Source organism: Chinchilla lanigera, unplaced genomic scaffold, assembly GCF_000276665.1.
Source record: "Chinchilla lanigera isolate Chin_1 unplaced genomic scaffold, ChiLan1.0 scaffold00107, whole genome shotgun sequence".
Lineage (NCBI taxonomy): Eukaryota > Metazoa > Chordata > Mammalia > Rodentia > Chinchillidae > Chinchilla > Chinchilla lanigera.
This window is the reverse complement of record NW_004955508.1, coordinates 81,102-101,876: the sequence shown is the minus strand read 5'-3', so window position 1 is coordinate 101,876 and position 20,775 is coordinate 81,102. Positions and strand designations below refer to the sequence as shown.

Sequence of the window (20,775 nt, the reverse complement as noted above, 5' to 3'; positions counted from 1 at the left end):
AGAAGAAATGAGATCAGAAATAATCTCTCAGGTAAATGAAGAAATGACAATAATAATGAAAGAATTGCTCAACACATGTAAAGAAGATATGGATTAAAAAATAGAGGAGCACAGAAAAATGATGGAAACCTTGAATGAACAATATAAGAAAGAATTAGAATGCATAAAACAGATTCAAATAGATATATAGGAAATTAAAAATTCCATTAAAAGCTGGGAAAAGCACTTGAACGAAACTGAAGACAGACTTTCAAACCTTGAAGACAGCATTGCAGCTACTGATGGTGAAAGAAAGTATCTCTTAAAAATACCAAGTAGCCAGGAAATAGCAATTTAACAGAAGCAAGATGAGGCAAAGAAAACCAATATAAGACTGATAGCTCAAAAACAGCAAGAGTCAGTACAGATAACATTAAAAAAAAGGGGGGGGCTGGGGATTTAGCTCAGCGGCAAAAGCACCTGCCTGGCAAGCGCAAGGTCGTGAGCTCAGTTCCTGGTACTGGAGAAAAACCAAAAAAAAAAAAAAAAAAAAAAAAAAAAAAAAATTCGCAGAAGGAGTAGCAGAAAATTTCCCAGGCATGGAAGAAGAATCTCACATATATATTAGTGAGACATATAGAACTCCAATTAGCAATAATCAAAATAAATCTATACCTAGACAGATAATAATTAAGGTTCTAGAGATTCAGAAAAAGAACAAACTTTTAGAAGCTATTAGAGACAAGAAATAGATCACCTAAACAGGAAAGCCCATCAGAATCGCAGCAGAGTTCTCAATATAAACTATCAGTCAAGAAGACGTTGGAGTGAAGTATATCAGGTCCTAAAAGAAACCAGCTTCCAATCTGGACCCACCAGAAGAGGAGAGGAGTGCTGCACAAATCTCAGTGCATGGGAAAACATCAGGCAAAGACCCTGTGTGTGCTGGACTGACTCTAGATGGAGATATTGGAAATGTGAGTCCTGTTGTCCAGTAGACAAGTAAACAATTCTTTTAAAAATTATACCTAATCAAGGCCCTCTAGTGATTGATCTTTTTGCTTCCTTTTATGTGCTTTAGAAAAGTTGATTTCCTGCTAGGGTTGTGGCCAGATGGTCGGTCAATCATGTTTGAATCCATAACTAAAATAGAACCTTCATGGTATCTACGAGTTTCATATGTAATTGTAAAAGTATAATAAAATAAAGCAAAAACATTTCTCTGTGTCAGAGGAGCTTTGCTCCCTGCCTGACCAGAAGGACTTCTGGGGTCTGTGTTGTTTGTCTCTTCAACCACACTGTTTCCTCCTGCAGGAATCTCCTGGACCTGCTCTGGCTGGACCACAGCAGAGAAATAAGATACTTCTATGACAAATAACAAGTAAAGAAATTCATGACCACCAAACCTTACAAGAGTACAATAAGATATTCTAGAAAGAGAGAAAAATGACCACAACTTCAAGAAGAAATAGAAAGGAATCACTGAGAAGAGTAAGCGATTAAACAGAAGGGAAAGGCAAGGAACCAACAGCAAGAAAAATCACATGATAAAGATAAGCCAAAATAAAGATAAGCCAGTTACAACCACCAATGTAAATGGCCTCAATTCACCAATCAAAAGAAGCAGACTGGCCAAGAAACAATACAACAATATCCTGTATATAAGAAAGACATTTAACTTAAAAGGAAATTCATAGGCTGAAAGTTAAAGGATGGAAAGCAATACTCCATGCAACAAGAACCCAGAAAAAAGTAGGAGTAACTATCCTGTTTGCACAAAATGTGAACTTCAAACCAAGAATGATCAACAGTGATAAAGCAGGTGACTACATACTTGTTAGGGTAAAATTGCAAGAGGAAGATATAATGGTCATAAATATATATGCATCAAATATAAAAAACAAATACAGACATGAAAAATTAAATAAACAATAACATAATTATCATAGGGGATTTTAACACCCCATTTTCACAAAGAGATAGATCAACTAGACAAAAAATCAGAAAAAGAACAGAACTAAACCAAACTTGTGAACAAATGGACTTAGTACACCTTTACATAGTATTTCACCCTACAACATCAGAATACAAGTTCTTCTGAGATGCACGTGGGTCATTCTTCAAACTAGACCATATACTAGCACATAGAACATGCTTAAGTAAATGCAAAAGAATTGAAATTATCCCAGTATGGTCACTATCTGACCATCGTGTAAAGAAACTGGAAATTTGTGACAGAAGAAACAGCAAAAACTCCATAAACCTGCCTGGCAAATGCAAGGTCATGAGTTAGATTCCTGGTACCAGAAAAAAATTAAAAAATAAAAAAAAAATAACACCCTCCTCAACAACCACTGGGTCATAGATGAAATTAAATGCAAATGCAGATGCAACTTAACAGAACCTGTGGGTTACAATAAAAGTAGTTGTCAGAGGAAAATTTATAGTGGTGAATACTCACATCAGGAAAATAGAATGAGCAAAACCAAATAACCTTATACTGCACCTCAACTTTCTAGAAAAAGAAAATAAGTCAAGCCAAAAGCCCAAAGAAGGCAGGAAATTTTAAAGATCAGAGCAGAAATTAATGCAACTGAAATTAAGAAAATGATACAAAGATTTAACAAATTGAAGAATTGGCTCTCTGAAAGAATAAAATTGATAAAACGCTAGCCAACCTTATCAAAAAAAGGAAAGAAAAACTCAAATTAATGCAATAAAGGATGAAATAAGATGAAATCACTACAGATCCTACAGAAATTTAGAAGAGCATCAATACCCACTCTGAAAATGTTCACTCTTAAAGGATGGAAAACACAGAAGAAATGGACAGATTCCTACATACATATGAATTACCAAAGCTGAATAGTGAAGACATTAAAGTTCTGAATAACCTACTGTTCATCAAGGAAATTGAAAATGTAATTAAAACTTACCAAAAAGAAAATCCCAGGCCCTGATGGATTCATAGCTGAATTTTACAAGAAATTCAGAGAAGATTTAATACCAACTCTCCTCAAACTCTTCAATGAAATTGAAAAGGAATCAATTCTCCCTAACTCGTATCTGGAGGCAAATATTATACTGATACCCAAATCAGAGAAAGACCAACCAAGAAAGAGAATTACTCACCAATCTCCCTAATGAATATAGATGCAAAGATACTCAATAAAATATCAGCAAATAGAATGCAGCAAATCATCAAGAAAATCATACACCATGACCAAGTTGGATTCATTCCAAGAATGAAGGGATGGTTCAATATTCACAAATCAATCAATGTTATACATCATATCAATAGAGCCAAAGACAAAAACCACATGATCATCTCAATAGATGCAGAGAAAACTTTCAACAAAATCCAACATGCATTCATGATAAAAACCCTACAGAAAACAGGAATACATGGTCTTTACCTCAATATAATCAAAGCCATCTGTGATAAACCAACAGCCAACATCATACTAAATGACCAAAAAATTAAAAATTTTACTTTAAAATCAGGAACAAGACAAGGATATCCACTATCACCACTCCTATGCAACATAGTTCTGGAAGCATTAGCCAGAGCAAATAAACCACAGAGAGAAATAAAAGAATAAGGATAAGAAAGGAAGAAGTAAAAGCATCACTATTTGCAGATGACGTACTACTTTACATGGAAGACCCAAAAAACTCTACAAGAAGACTCCTTGAATTAATCAACAAATTCAGCTGTATAGCTGGATACAAAGTCAACATCCAAAAATCAGTAGCATTCTATACACAAAAACAGACTGAGAGAGAAATTTAGGAAACCATACCTTTCACAATAGCACCCAAGAAACTGAAATATTTTAGAATCAAACTAACAAAAGTAAGAGATCTATTCAATCAAAACTACAGTGCTCCAAAAAAAGAGATTGACGAGGATTTCAATAAATGGAAGAACATTCCTTGCTCCTGGATAGGAAGAACCAACATTGTGAAAATGGCCATAGTACCAAAATTGTTGTACAGATTCAATGCAATTCCATTAAACTACCATTAGCATACCTCGCAGATATAGAGAAAATATTTTTTAAATTAATCTGGAACCAGAAGAGACCCAGAATAACAAAAGCAATCCTGGGCAACAAGGACAAGTCAGGTGGAATCACAAGCCCTGACCTCAAATTATACTACAACACTACTGTCATAAAACCAACATAGTACTGGCTAAGAAATAGACCAGAGGATCAATGGAACAGACTGGTAGAAACAGGCACAACCACAAACACTCAGCCACCTAATATTTGACAAAGGGATCAAACAAATTCACTGAAAGAACGATAGCCTCTTTAATAAGTGGTGCTGGAAAACTTGGCTGGTCACCTGCCAACGACCAAGTCTATCATCATGCACCAAACTCAAGTCAAAATGGACCACAGATCTCAATATTAAAACAGAACCACTAAATCTATTGGAAGAGAAGGTAGGTAAAAACCTTGAGGACAGCGGTAGGAAGACAGTTCATGAACAAAAACCAAACTGCCTATGAAATACTCCAAAGAATCAACAACTGGGATCTCATCCTACTGAAAAGTTTCTGCACATCTAAAGAAATCACCAGCAAAGTAAAAAGAAAACCAACAAATTGGGAAAATATTTAACTGAATGTCCTTTGGACAAAGGTCTTCTATGTAGAACATATAAAGAGTTAAAAAAATATCAGCCTCCCAATTCAAAGACCCAATCCAAAAGTGAGCAGCTGAGATGAATACACACTTCTCAGATAATAGCAAATAAATACATGAGAAAAAGTTCAACATCATTAGTCATTCGAGAATGGCAAATTAAAGCAACATTGAAATTTCCTCTCATCCCAGTAAGAATGGCTAGCACTAAGAAATCAACCAATAACAAATGCTGGTAAGGCTGTAGAGAAATAGGAACTCTTCTCCATTGCTGCTGGGAATGCAGACCGGTGAAACCACTGTGGAAAGCATTTTGGAGATTCCTCAGAAAACTAGGTCTGGAGGTCCCATTCAACCCAGCTATTCCCCTTCTGGATATTCTCCCAGAAGAACTGAAAGCATCATGTCACAACGATATATATGCACTCATGTGTCTAGCAGCACAATTTGTAATTACTATGTTGTGGAAGCAACCCAAATGCCCACCCACTGAGGAACGGATAAAAAAATTGTGGTACTTTTATATAATGGAATATTGCTCAGCTATAAAGAAAGATAAACTAAAGGCTTTTATAAGTAAATTGTCACAACTAGAGACCATACTCATAAGTGAAATAAACCACACCTCCATGGGTAAGCAACATATTGTCTCACTAGTGTAAGAACCTAAAAGAGTGAATAAAAATTAGGAGGTATGACAGACATGGTGAAATGAAAGGAAAATGCTCAAAAATAAAGAGCAACTGGGGTGAGTGAAAGGAGAAGGGGAAAAGGGGGAAATTTTGTATGTATGTATATACAGGATAGCTAACATAGTTGTAGTACTGACTTCTATTGCTTTACTGAAAGGAACAGTTAATGATTAATTATTTGAGAAATCTTGCAAAGCTGAATCACGAAGATATAAAAGTTCTGAATAATCTAATATCCATCAATGAAATTGAAAATGTAATTAAAACTTACCAACAGAGAAAAACCCAGCTAAATTCTACAAGAAATTTAGAGAAGATTTAATGCCAATTCTTCTCAAATTCTTTAATTGATCAAAAGGAAAGCAATTCTCCCTATCTCATTCCTGAGGGGGAGTATTACCCTGATACCAAAACCAGAGGAACCCCCAACCAAAATACAGAACTTACAGACCAACTTGTCTAATGAACATAGATGTAAAAATCCTCCATAAAATGCTAGCAAACAGAATGCAGAAAATCATCAAGAAGATTATACACCATGACCAAGTGAGCTTCATCAAGGAATGCAGGGATTGTTCAATATATGCAAATCAATAGATGTAATACACCATATCAACAGAGCCAAAGACACAAAAAAAATCATATAATCATCCCAATAGATGCAAAAATTTTTTTTACGAAGTCCAACACTCATTCATGATAAAAACCCTAGAGAAAATAGGGAATAGATGCTTTTTACCTCAATGTGATAAAAGCTATCTATTACAAACCAACTGCCAACATCATACTAAATGGACAACTGAAATCTTTCACTTTAAAATCAGGAACCAGACAAGGATGTCCACTGTCACCACTCCTGAAAACATTAGCCAGAGCAATTAGACAAGACAGAAATAAAAGGAACAAGAATTAGAAAGGAAGAAGTGAAATGATCTTTATGCACAGATGACATGATACTCTATATAGAAGACCCAAAACTCCACCAAAAGATTCCTAAAATAAATAAAATAATTCAGTAGCGTGGCTGGATATAAAGTCAAGATTCAAAAATCAATAGCATTCCTGTACACAAACAACAAACATACTGAGAGAGAAATTTGGGAATCCACCTTTCACAATAGCATCCAAAAAAATGAAATATTTATGAAACAATGTAACAAAGGAAATAAAAGATTTATACAGTGAAAATTACAGTATTCTGAAAAAAGAGATTGAAGAAGATTTCAGAAAATGAAAAGATATTCCTTGCCCATGGATAAGAAGAACCAATATTGTGAAAATAGCCATACTCTCAAAATTGTTGTACAGATTCAATGCAGTCCCAATGAAAATACCATTAGCATACCTTACAGATCCAGAGAAAATAGCAAAAGAATTCCTGGGAAACAAAGACAAGGGAGGAGGCATCACAATCCCTAACTTGAAATGATGCTACAAATCTACTGTGACAAAAATCAGCATGGTACAGGCAAAATAAAAAGGATCAGAGGACCAATGGAACAGAGTGGAAAATTCAGACACAACTACAAACACACTGAGCCACCTTATCTTAGACAAAGGGTCCAAACATGTTCACTGGAAGAAAGATAGCTTCTTTAATAAACGGTGCTGCAAAGACTGGCTTTCCACAGGCTGAAGACAAAAGTTAATCCCATGTCTATCACCACGCATTAAATGAAGTCAAAATGGATCAAGGACCTAAATATTAAAACAGAAATACTAAATGTACTGGAAGAGAAAGTAGGCAGAAATCTTGGAGACACAGGGGTAGGCAAAGAGTTCATGAGTAAAAACCAAACTGCATGGGAAATACTTCAAAGAATCAACACCTGAGATCTTATCTTATTGAAAAGTTTGGCACATCAAAAGAAATCAGCAACAGAGTAAAAGAAAAGCCATGAATTGCAAAAAAAATTTAGCCAACTGTCCCTCAGTGAAAGGACTTCTATCTAGAATATATAAAGAATTTAAAAAATCAGGTCCCCAAAATTCAAAGACCCCATAAAAATGGGCCTCTGAAATGAATACACACTTCTCAGATGAGGAAACACAAATGACAAATAAATATATGAAAAAATGTTCATCATCATTGGTCAAATGAAAATGGAAATTCAAATACTACTGAGATTCCACTGTACCCCAGAAAAAATGGTCATCATCAAGGAGTCAACCCATAACAAATGCTGGAAGGGCTGCGGGAAAATAAGAACACTTCTGAACTGTTGGGGAGAAGACTGGTACAACCACTTTGGAAAGCAGTGTAGAGATTCCTCAGAAAACTAGGATTAGAGGTCCCATTTGACCCAGCTATTCCCCTTCTGGGTATTTTCCATGAAGAATTGAAAACATCATACAATAATAATACATGTGTACTCGTGTTCATAGCAGTGCTATTTGTCATAGCTAAATCTTGGAAAGAACCCAAATGCCCATCAACTAAGGAACATATTGAAAAGAGGTGGTATTTTTTTTGCAATGGAGTATTACTCAGCTACAAAAATGATAAACTCTAGGTTTTATAGGAAAATGCAACTACACACCATACTTATAAGGGAAACAAATCAGATCCACATGTGTAAACATCATATTGTCTCCCTAGTGTAAAAACCTGAAAAAATAAATAAAATCTGAAAGTTATAATATATAGTGTGAAAGAGAAAGAAGTTGACCAGCAGGAAAAAACAACTGGAATGAGGGAAAGGAGAAAAGAAAGCAAGAAGAAAGGGAGAAATATATATGGATATACAAGGATAGCTGGGATAATTTGTACTGCTGATGTCTATTGGTTTATAGAAAGGAACAGTTAACACTTAAAAATTTCTTTTTCTGACCAATGTTGCTTGATTATATTTGGTAATCTGAACAACTAATTTGAAGAGTACAATATGCAATATAACAATCATTGTTGAATCCCTACAATCTTGATTAGTGAAACTCTGTATCATTTCTAATGTTTTTTATTATTTTTATTCTCTTTAATTGTTTGATCAATCTTGCATCCTTACATCTAGTATTCTGAGCAACTTTGTTGAAGACAACAATATGGAATATAGCAACCATTGTTAACTTCCTATCCTTCCCTTCTTTCTACTATTTTGAAATTCTGTATTGTTTTTATTGTTTTTCTGTTGTTTTGTTTTTGTCTTGGTCATTGTCATTTTGTTTTCTTTTCTCTTTAAAATAAAAAAACTTTAAAACATACCCAAAATAAGGGACCAAATAAAAAATGAGCCATTGAAATCAATAGACCTTATTGAGAAGTACAATTAGCCAATAAATACATGAAAAATGTTCAACAACACTGGTCATTAAAGAAATGCAAATCAAATCCATACTGAGATTCCACCTTACTCTACAAGGAATGGCTATCATTAAGGAATCAAATAATAACAAGTGTTGGCAAAGCTGTAGGAGAAAAGGAACAATTTTACATTGTTCTAGGAACATAAACTACTGCAACCACTACAGAAATCAGTATATAGATTCCTCAAAATACTAAAAAAAAAAATCTTATTTGACCCATCTTTTCCCCTTCCAGTATCTTCCTGAAAGAATTAAAGATATCATATTATAATGACATGCATACCATATTTATAGCTGCACAATTCATAACATATAAATCTGATAAGTGGGCTTTATGTTCATCAACAGATGAATGGATAAAGAAACTGTGGTATTTATACACAATGGAGTACTACTCTGTCATAAATGAGACTAACTTGTGTCCTTTGTAGGAAAATGAATCCACCTTGTGACCATAATATTAAGTGAAATAAATCAGACACACAAACTTAAATATCACATTTTTTTCTTATATTAGAAATGCAAAGTATAAATAAAAAGCAAAATAAAAGATAGATAATAAGAAGGGAGATAATTTTTTTCAAATGAAAGATGATTTCTTTCAAGAGACAGGTTGGGGAAGAGAAGAAAGGGAGAGAAGATGGAAAAAACAAAGATGTGTTATGCACATGTACCAACTCTCCACAAGAAATGCATCATTATGTAATGCAAACATACTAATAAAAAATAAAAACTAAAAAACAGAATTTCCATCCTCCTTCTTCAGCCTCTGAAGTCACAAAAATTATAAGGCTGCACCGCCACATCTAGTTTAACCTGATATTGCAGCAGTTTCCTCGACAGCACAGTAACGTTATTTAATAAGATGTATTTACAGTGTGCATGGGTGTAGTCAATTTAGAGAAGTAAAGCATTTCTACCTGGGCTTGGTAATAAGTTCTCAGTGGGTATTGGGTACTATTATCATCAATTCTAGCACTGTGATGATTTCTTTGCCAGTCATTTTTCAGAAATGGCTTCTGGAGTTTTTCACTATTTTCAGCATTGATTTTCCTTCACCACTTGCAGCAGCATTCTTCTGTGTGGCCCTCCTGATTGCTTCAGTACTAAACAACGTCAGCTTGCATGAGCATTGAGTGTTCCTATTTCAGCAGTAGGAACCATATGTACCTTTGTTTTTATGGTCAACATACCACTTATTTAAATAAATATCTTGGTAGAATAGCATAGCTGTGTAGAAAGCAGCTTCAGTAGTCACATAGCATTTGAATACTAGTTCTTTTGTTTTACAACTGATTAGAGCAGAGAGTTATTTCACCTCTCTATGCCTCTATTTCCTCTTCAGTCTCATAGGTTGAAAATAGCACTTCAAAGACCAGAAGATTGAGTCAGTAGTTTCAGCATAGATATGATATTAGTATGCTCCTGAGTATTAGTAAGTACATGACTATTAAAGTGGCACAGCCCACAGTATCAGGAAACATCACTTTATTAACCTTAAGAATATGGTTGTTTATGTCAATTTGGGCTTTCACAAACTCTGCATCGGCAGAACGTATGCATTTTTGTGAGATCAAAATATATGAAAGAACATTAAAAATAAAACTTCCAAAGCATTGTTCTGCAAACAAAAAAATAAAAGGTGACCTATTGTAAGTGATTTGTCTTCCTTATCTGAGTTTATTCATAACCTTCAGTGTCAGTCTCCAACGTCTAATACTTGATTACTGCTACAAATTTAATTGGACACAAAGAGATATGGGCCTTGTGATACATACTAGATCACCATTACATGTAGGGAAAGTGCTGGTTTCCCGGTGGCCACTAGCCAATCACAGGGCACAGGAAATTCTGGTGTTTAGCTGGGCACCAGAGCTAACATAGCACACAGCACAAAGGAGAAGCACGGGCAGTAATTAAAAGCACAGAACCTAAAGCCAACATCCAGGGTTCAAATTTAGATTCTACCACTTCAGAGTCATCTGCCATCCAACCATGGGAAACTTCCTAAGCTCTTCATGCCCTGATTTCTTGAACTACACAATGACAGGTACTTGAAATAGTAAACCAAGATGTTTGGGAAGTGAAAAAGAATTAATATAAATATATTAAACTTTGAACCACAATCTATGGGTAGTAGCACTAAATAAGCTTTACTTCCCATTACTGCGAACACTCCTGATTATATTAGCACTGTCAGAGTTTGTAATTACTTCATAGTCACAACAGCAACGACTTCAGCATACTTTATATTTTCCCCGAGTATTATAGTTCATTAGGAACCCATGATTTCTTCATTTTAAATCATTTTAAGGTAAACTTCATATTATACTTTATTAAACTACTGGTTAGTTTTTACCTAGGTAGTGCATTGGGGCTTAATATTCTGTAAAGCAGCAACTCGTGTCGTACTCACTATGAGAAATAATATCACTAAGAAGCTAAGGAACTTAAATATTTAAGCTTCCCTCTCAACTTTATAGGTTCCCCCACAATTGTGTGAAGGTCTAAGAATGTGTTCATTGAGTACATATTTTTATTTTTCAAACATTATATAATTTAATGTTCTTTTTTTCCATATTATTATTATTAGTGACTAACTGCTATTCAATCAATGAGTTTTGTTTCGGCAGATTTGTACATGCAGGTAACATACTTGAATCATTTCCCTCACCACCACTCTCTCACCCAACCCTTCCCCCTAGTTTCACATGCTATTTGGGAGAAGTGTCCATGTGTTTAATGTATTTTAATCATATTCATGCACCCTATTCCTTGCCTTTATGCCCCAAGTTGTGTGAGTTGCACATTCCAGAAAACATAATTCATCCTTGGATATTATTGATGTCAGCTCTGTGTACATAAGCGGGATAAAAATAGTTGCATGACATTGATCCCTTTCATTCTGGGAACATAGCAAGATTCTCATTCTTTGGTTTAAAGCCACAAGTATTGTTTAAAGGAAGTTCTTCTCCCAAGGCTTGGGAAAGAGCTCTATCTTCTCTGAAAGAATCACAAACTTCGTGCTTTGCATATTACTTTCCTGAAGCCCATAGATGGAGTGCATCAACTGAAAATGTTATTTAGGATCAAATGCATTACAATTCCTTTGTCTACCACCAGCATTGTTTTCATGGTGATTCTGAAGCCTTAAAGTAAGTCCTTGTCTCTACTGGGATTCTCACAAAGCAGTACTGACCCTGAAGCCAAGAATTACATTATACACAAGCAAGGATAAGAGTATACACAGAATTCATTGTATTTTCTATCACATTCCTTTGACTTCTTTATGTTCTATAAAAAATTCTTCTACACAAAATATTTTTTTACTGCTTCTGACACTGACCTGAAAGTCTTTACCTTGTTCAGTTAAAGATACCTTGACACAATCTATGCATCTGCAGTTTAAAATGAGATAATTCTTATTCCAAGAGGTATTATGTATTAAATTTGAGCTATACCTGTTTTCTTCTTGCTTGTGACAGGTTTGGGGGAGTTCAGAACCAAATAGTGTTGCCATTATATAGTGAAATATTATTCTCCCAGGTTATTATTATTCAGATACTATTGATCATATCATTGAAACAACCTTGCATCAGGAATATTTGCTCCAGGGACACATCAGCAATTCTTACTGTGAAAGGTATGGGAAGATTGTGGTTAGGTGCTGGTGTCTATTCAGCTCAGATTGTACAAACCTCATGGGGGAGTTTTTGCTACTGGATAAAAAATGAAGAATTTCATCATAACCCAGGACACATAAGAGAAAGAGAATCTTCCTTAGCCATAAAAAACCCGTTTTGAAAATTAATTTTTAATAGTACATATTTCCATACATACTGATCACAGTCGTCATGGAGAATGTGTACCTGTACATAATATACCTCAATTCTTTTTTCTCCCTTCACCTTCCTTTTCCTCAACCTTTCTTCCCCTGCCCATTTACAAATGCTTGACTTCATTTTTTTCTTCAATATTCTCTCTTAAAAAATCCTTGAAGGTATCCATATGTAATACAACAACCATTGTTAATTTCCTATCACCTTGTCTGAAATTCTGTATTGCTTGTATTGTTTTTGTGTTATTTTGTAAATGTCTGTGTGTTTGTTAATATATTTTCATTCTTTTATCTTTAAAATAAAAATAAATAAATAAAATCTTTTTTCCCTTTCTTCACTTACCTCCTTTTTCCAGCCCTTTTTTTTGCCTTCCCAGCTCTTTTTTAAATTTCTACTCCTTTAATGCTAGCCAATTGGCAATACTGTGGTATGAAATCACACTCTGAGACTTCACTTAGTCCTTATAGAGCATTTTCTTATTGAACTGACTTCCATAAGGATTCTCCTAACTCAAGTAGCCTCAAACTAAGAAACATGTTGTCCTCAATACACCCAAAACTATGTGTAAACAAAGTATTGCCATGGTTTCCCTTGAGCTAAATCATCAAGAGATTAGATATAACAGAATAAGATTGGCAGTGAAGTGGAAAATAAAGGAAATAGATCTCCAGGAATCAGGAGGGAACTGATAGAAAACTAAAACCTACAGAAAAGCTGGAGAAGCAGAGCACAACATGGAGAAAATGACGAAGCATTCCAAAAGCTTATCCTGGCTCCCAGGGAAAAGAACCCATCTCCACAGATACAAGGTAAGTCCCCAACCTTGGAAGCTCCGGGGAGAAACAATGAAGCAGGCTAGCAATGCAAGCCCCAAGAAAAGTCCACGGTTATTGTAAACAGCAAAAATATCATGAATCTTTACTCCAACCACGACTCCATCTGCATGGCAAGAGAGAGTTGGGAAAAAATATCGTGCAACACTGGCTGTATTTGGTAGTGTTTAATTGGGAACCAATTTGAGAACAAATTTATCCTGCCACAGAGACTGGTAGGAGATGGATATAAGACAGAGTATCACAGAGGATGGGGACTAGATGTAGATCTGGTGAGAAGTTTAAATTTAAATCAAGAAAGACACAGGGGTGTTGCTTTAAGAGTTAAGAAGCCAGGCAAGTCATGATGGATTTCAGAGAGCTGGTTGCCACAGCCTGGGGTTTACAGATAGAGAAACACCTGGGATAGGGAGGTGGTAGGCAATTCACAAAACTAGAGGCTGAAAAGCTACACGGAGAAAGCTGTGACTTGGAAACACAGCTGACGTGGAAAATGGGAGCAGGTGGAATCAGTGGAGCCCCTGCATAGAAACTACTCCCTAAGTATGCTCAATATGAAATGGGAAACCAGCATTCACACATAAAAATGTAAGTATGGGAGCAAAATAGGTGATAGTAGTCACTCATTACCCCTCTTCCATATTTTGTAGATTCCAATACTGCAGACCCTAGAAAGAAATCACTCATTCAAAATAAGAATTTTTTTAACCATTTATTTTCTTTTTCCCTCGATGGTTTTGGAGGATGTGAAGTTCTTTTTTCTTTCATTATTACTATCTCTTTTCATTATTTTTTCTTTATTTTCTTCTTTCTTTTATTCTGTTTTCATCTTTATCTTGTTTACTGTTTTTGTTACTTTTTTCTAACTACTAATTTTCTTTTACTCCTTAATAGGATAGTTTATCTCAAATTTTTTCTCCTGATCTTCTTTTTCTTTATTTTTCAAATTCTACTTCTCTTACTTTCTTCTACCCCCTATCTTTACTCATATGACAATTAAGCTTTATTAATCTTTAGAAATTTATGTACACTGTGTTATTATTGATGAATTGTATTCTATTGTTTATTGTGGTCAAGATATTGAATTTAGTAGTTATTTTACATATGTTGATATTGGGTTTGTTTCTGTGTCTATATTATAATTACATCACTCTTTTCAATTGTTAAGGGGATAAAGTTTCTATTAGTACATATGGTCTGTCAGTATACAGTTTGTCTTTGACCATATTGTCACTCAACTTGTTGCCATTAATTAGTTTTTAATGTATGCCAATATCTAATTTGTCTTTTTATCATTGACAACACAACAGTTCATTTCTAGAGACCTGGGTCCTTTGCCAAATGCAATACACAGTCCCATTCCCAAATTAGTACAAGTGGTCAAATCTTGAGACAAAGGCAAAGGCATTATTAGCCTCATCAGAGCATAGTACAGCAAAGCAAACACTAAGGATATCTACATACTTGCAACAAAGTCATTCCATTAGAATCAACTTGCAATCCTCAGCCCAAAGAAAAGAAAAGAAAAGAAATATGAGAACTCAAAGCAGTAAAATGCCTTTATAAACTACAAAAGGCCTGTCAATTCCTTCAAAGCTAATCCATGGAGCATCAAATGGAGAGTAAAATCAAAGCCAAACAGCTAACTAATATAAAATGATAAATGAGAACAAATGATCGACAAGTTAATGGGATCAAAGATGGTACTATGAAACGCTGGATTTAATGATCACCAACCTTACAGAATGCTAATGAAAATAACCTGAGCTCAACACAACAATACAAAACATTATAGCAAAGAACTGTAGTCCAAGAGACAATACCTAAGAGAAATCCAGGAGATAAAAGTTGTAACTATGGGCAGCAGAAGTGACCAATGTGACGGCAGAAGGTCAGAGCTAGAAGAAACAGAACGCCAGAACTAAAAGATAGCACTGATGCAGGTGACCATTTATTCAGAAAAAATAACCCTTAAAAAACAAGAGAACATTAAAAATGGGTGCAACAACTACTGGAAAATGCAAAGCAGACTAATTGAAATTAGTAAAAAATCAGAAGACAGAACAAATGGTGTAAAATATGTTTATAGAAATAATATCAGAAAATCTTCCAAATATCAGGAAAGAATTTAACATAACAATAAGGTTTATAGAACCCCAAATAGCTACAATAAGTGAAGAACTTTTACATGACACATCATAGACAAAATCTGAAAAATCCAACACAAGAACAGAATCTTAAAACTTGTTAGAGAATAGCAACAAATTACTTATAAATATAAATCCATTAGCTTTACAGCAGACTGTTCAACACAAACCTGAAAAGCCAAAAGAGTTAGTATTGAAGTGTTTGAAGCCTTAAAAGAAAAGAACTTCCTACCTAGATTGATATAGTCTACAAAATGATCTTTGAGAGTTGATAGAGGAGTTAAGTGTTTCCATAAAAAAAAAAAACCCTAGACAAATTCAGAAACAAAAATCCAGCACCCACTAACTGCTCAAGGACATTCTAGAAAGAGATAATAAAACCAACAATGCCAAAAAAACAGGTGAAATGAATACACAAGGGAGGGTGAGCAGTTAAGCCAAAAGTGGGAAAAAAGGAATCAGCAACAGTAAAAAAAATTGCAAAGACAAAAATAAGTAAGTATCTTGAAGTAATACCTCTCTATATGAGTGGTCTCATCTCGCCAATCAAATGACACAGATTGGCACATTGAATCAAAAAGGAAATATCCAATGGTGCACTATACACAAGAAACAAAATGAAATTTATATAATAAAAAAAATCAAAGGCTGGAAAACAATACTCCATGCAACAGGAACCCCCCAAAAAAGCTGGAGTAGATGTTCCATTTTCAAACAAGAGGACTTTGAACCAAAACTTATCAGAAGAGGCAAATACAGTCGCTACTTACTAGTTAAGAAAAAATTAAACAGAGAGATAACAATTGTAAACATATATACACTGAACACTGGTGTACTAATGTCACAAAACAAACACAAATGGACATAACAGATCAGATAAAGATCAATATAATTATAGTGGGAGTCCACTACACCCCCCTGTCACAAGTAGAAAAAACACCTGGGCATGGTGGTTCACGTCATGAAACCTAGCATTCAGAATGATGAGGCAGAAGGATCTCTTATCTTGAGCCCAGCCTGAGTTACAGAGTGAGTTCAAGGCTGCCCTAAACTACAAAGCAAGAATTTGTTTCAAAAAAAAAAAAAAGATGGACCAACCAGACACAAAAATATCACTAAAAAACTAAAAGAATTGAATCATATTTTTGAACAAATGAACTTAAAATGATCAAGATTGCTTCACAAAATAAGAACAAAATGTATTTTCTTTTCAGCAGTACATGGAATTTCTCCAAAATATACCACATACAAACCCATAAAACATGCTTAAATAAATACAAAAAAAAAAAAATGAAATTATCCCAGGCATACTATTAGATCATAGGACAATGACACTGGAAAAACAGTATGAAAATAAATCTCAGAAATTATGTGAACACATGGAAATTACACAATATACTTTTGAATAATCAACAGGTCACAAAACAAAATCCAGAAAGAAATTAAACTAATGTTAGAATCAAACCATAATGCCAGTGTAATGTACCAGAACTTCTGGGCCACAATAACAGCAATCCTAATGGGAAAATTGTAGCTATCAATGCTCATATCTGAAAACAGGGCAAGCTCAAATAAATAACCTAATGATGTCCTTAAGGTTTTAGACAAACAGAAATAATTCAAATTCAAGGCTAATACAAAAAGAAAATTTAAAAGATCAGCATAGAAATTAATGAAATTGAGACTAAAAAATATTTCAAAGTATCAATAAATTGAAGACCTAGTTCTTCAAATGAATAAACAAAAGACACACAATCAGCCAATCTTAACAAATGAAAGTAATGATCCAAATCAATGCAACTAAAAATGAAAAAGGCAAAATCACAGTAGACATCAACAATATTAAGCAGGTTATTAGTAACTACTTCAAAAACTTTAGTCTAAAAAAATTGGATAATCCAGAAAAAATGAATAGATTCCTAGATATATATAAATTACCAAAACTGAACAAAGAAGACATAAAAATCCTGAATAATTCTGTAATAGATAATGAAACTGAGGCAATAATGTTAAAAAATAGATTCACTGCTGAACTCTGTAAGATTTTTAAGGAAATATCTAACATCAATACTATTCAAATGCTGTAATGAAACTGAAAGGAAAGGATAACTCCCTAAATCATTCCTGAAAGCTAGCACTACCTTAAGGACTCAGCTATAAAAGAGAACTATAGGTCAACTTCCTTAATGAACATATACATACAAAAAATTCTAAATTAGTTACTGGGAAACAGAATGCAATAAATCATCAAAATGATCATACATCATGGTCAAGTAGGATTCATCTCAGGATTGCAAAGATGGTTCAACATATGCAAATCAATAAATCCAAAGCAGCACATAAACAGAAATAAGGATAATTGTCATGTGTTCATCTCAAAAGATGAAAAAAATCTTTTTCACAAAAGCAAATATCATGTGGTGGGGAGTGCTGGCCCCCGGGGGTGGGCCACCAGTGCCCGGGAAGCCACGTGGCACCACACACCAGCCTTCAAGCCAGCAAGCTGCTGCCGAGCCACCAAGAGCTATCATGGTACAGAGAAGTGGAAGGCCCCCTGGGGACGTGCATGAACCATCCCGACATGAAGAAACCCCTAGGAATACATGCCACACAATGGGTCACTCTTGCTCCTGCTATTGAGAACCAGAAAGGTCCAGAGTCAGCGGAGGAGCAGCTGCTGAACAAAGACTTGGAGAACATGAGAATACAGACTATGCCCAAAGATTCAGAGGTCTAGTTTACCGGGGTCACAAGAGCTATTTGGAAGCTGGAAACTAGGAGGACCTTGCACAATACCTGGGGAGACCCCCAGGAAGCCATTCTTCCCCTAACAGTACAGGCTGTGGTATAGGAGCACATGGAACCCCAGAGAGGTCTTCACCATGATTCCTGCTGCCTGTGCTGACTGTTGGGGTAGGACACTAAGTGGTTGCAGTATCCCAGTGCGCTGGGAGGCTGGAGAGAAAAAGCTACAAAGAATGGCTTTTGCCCCAGATGGCTCACATGAGATGTTAGTGAGAATTGCCCCCTCAGTATTCTATAGCCGTGATGAGGAGGCCAAGGAGAGAAAACAAAGGGACTGAGAAAAAAATAGCTGCTTTTGCTGCAGCACTAAGAGAAATGTACCCTAAGTCTGATTCTTGGGGCCCCAAGAAGAATTTGACAACTGCATTCGTCTGCTACCACTGTTAAAAGCCAGGCCACCTCAAGAGGGACTGCCCTAAGACATCCCTATCACATGCATTGGAGGTAAGATAGGCTCTGTAAATGGTGTTAGGAAAACTTGCTCTCAGCACACAGAAGATTCATCTAGATTCATATTGCTCCCCGTGTACTAACTAAAATCAAATTGTAACAAAAACTAAATGTTAACCTACTGGTAGATAAAATAGGTAAAACTCTTGAAGTCATAGAGTACCAAAAGTCTTTCTGAAGAGAACTCTAGTTGCAAGAAATAATACCATTAATCAAGAGATGTGAACATATCAAATTAAAGTTTTTGCACAGCAAAAGAAACAACCTACAGAGCAAAAGACAACTTACACAATGGGAAAAAACACTTCCAGCTGCAACTCAGAGGCTTAATTGCTAGAATATATACAGAAATCAAACACATACAGCCACCTTATCTTTGACAAAGAGGCCAAAAATGTTCATGTGAAGAAAGATAGTCTCTTTAATAAGTGGTGCTAGAAAAACTGAAAACTGGCTGACTACATGCTGAAGACTAAAGCCAGACCCATGCCTATCACCATGCACTAAACTGAAGGCAAAATGGATCAAGGATCTAAATTTTAAAGCAGAAACACTAAATCTATCAGAAGAGAAATAGGTAAAAATCTTGAATACATAGGTGTAGACAGAGAGTTCATTAATAAAACCGAAACTTCCAGGAAATACTTCAAAGAATCAACTGGAATTTCATCTTATTAAAAAGATTTTGCACATGAATAGAAATCACCAGCAGAGTGAAAAAAAATCCACAGAATGGGAAAATAAATTTAGCCAACTGTCCCTCAGACAATGGACTTAAATATAGAACATGTAAAGAACTGAAAAGAAAAAAAAATCAGACTCCCCCAAATTTAAAGATCTAATCCAAAAATGGACATCTGAGATGAATACACACTGCTCAGATGAACAAATACAAATGGCAAATATATGGAAAAATGTTCAACATCATTGGTCATTCAAGAAATGCAAACTAAAATAGTGAGATTCCATCTCACTCCAGAAAGAATGGCTACCATCAAGAAATCAACCAATAACAAATGCTGGATGGGCTGTGGGAAAAAAGTATCACTTTTCCACTTTTGGTGCGAGTTTAACTGGTACAACCACTGTGGAAATCAATGTGGAGATTCATCAAAAAACTATCATTAGAGGTCCCAGTTGACCCAGGTATCCCCTACTGGATATTTTCCCAGAAGAATTTTAAAAAGCATACCACAGAGATATATATGCTCCCATGTTTATAGCAGCACAATTTGTCATAGCTAAGTCTTAGAAACAACCCAAATGCCCATCAACCAAGGAATGCGTAAAAAGATGTGATATTTTTATACAATGGAGAACTACTCAGCTATAAAGAAGAATAAACCAGACTTTCATAGGTAAATGGATACAACTTGAAAACATACTCATAAGTGAAATAAATCAGACTCACATGTGTAAACATCGTATTGCCTCGCTGGTGTAAGAAGCTGAAAGAGTAAATAAGAGTTAAAATGTACAATAGATATTGAGAAATGGGACAAGATTGTTCAAAAGGAAAGAGAAACTGGTACGGGGGGAAAGAAAAATGAAAGAAAGTAAAACTAAAAGTAAAATATATATATATATATATATATATACATATATATATTAGTTAAGATAGTTATACTACTGATTTCTATTAGTTCGCTGAAAAAGAGGTTTATGCTTACATTGTTTTACCAACTTTTCATGCCTATGTCTTTAATCTGAGCAACTACTTTGAAGATAAGAATAAGCAATGTACTAGCCATTGTTACTCTCTTTCTATCTTGATTTGAAATTTTGTATCATTGATTTGAAATTTTGTATCATTATTTTTAAAATAAAAAAATCAAAATATAAAAATAAATAAAAGAATTCAAAAACAAAAGACTCATTCAAGAAAGGTGCAAGTGAAATGAATAAACACTTAAAAGTACAAATAGCCAGTAAATACATAAAGAAATGCCCAGCATCACTTGTCATTAGAGAAAAATGCAAATTGCAGCAATATTAAGATTCCATCTCACCCTAGAAACAATGGCCAGAATCAAGAAATCAAATATTTACAAACCCTGGCCAGGGTTCAGGGG

General features: G+C 34.9%; 1 pseudogene; it reads left to right on the top strand.

Annotated features, from left to right (window-relative positions):
* Nucleotides 1–13,202: 13,202 nt before the first annotated feature.
* LOC102027095 overlaps nt 13,203–20,775 on the top strand; it is a 32,314-nt pseudogene continuing 24,741 nt past the window's right edge.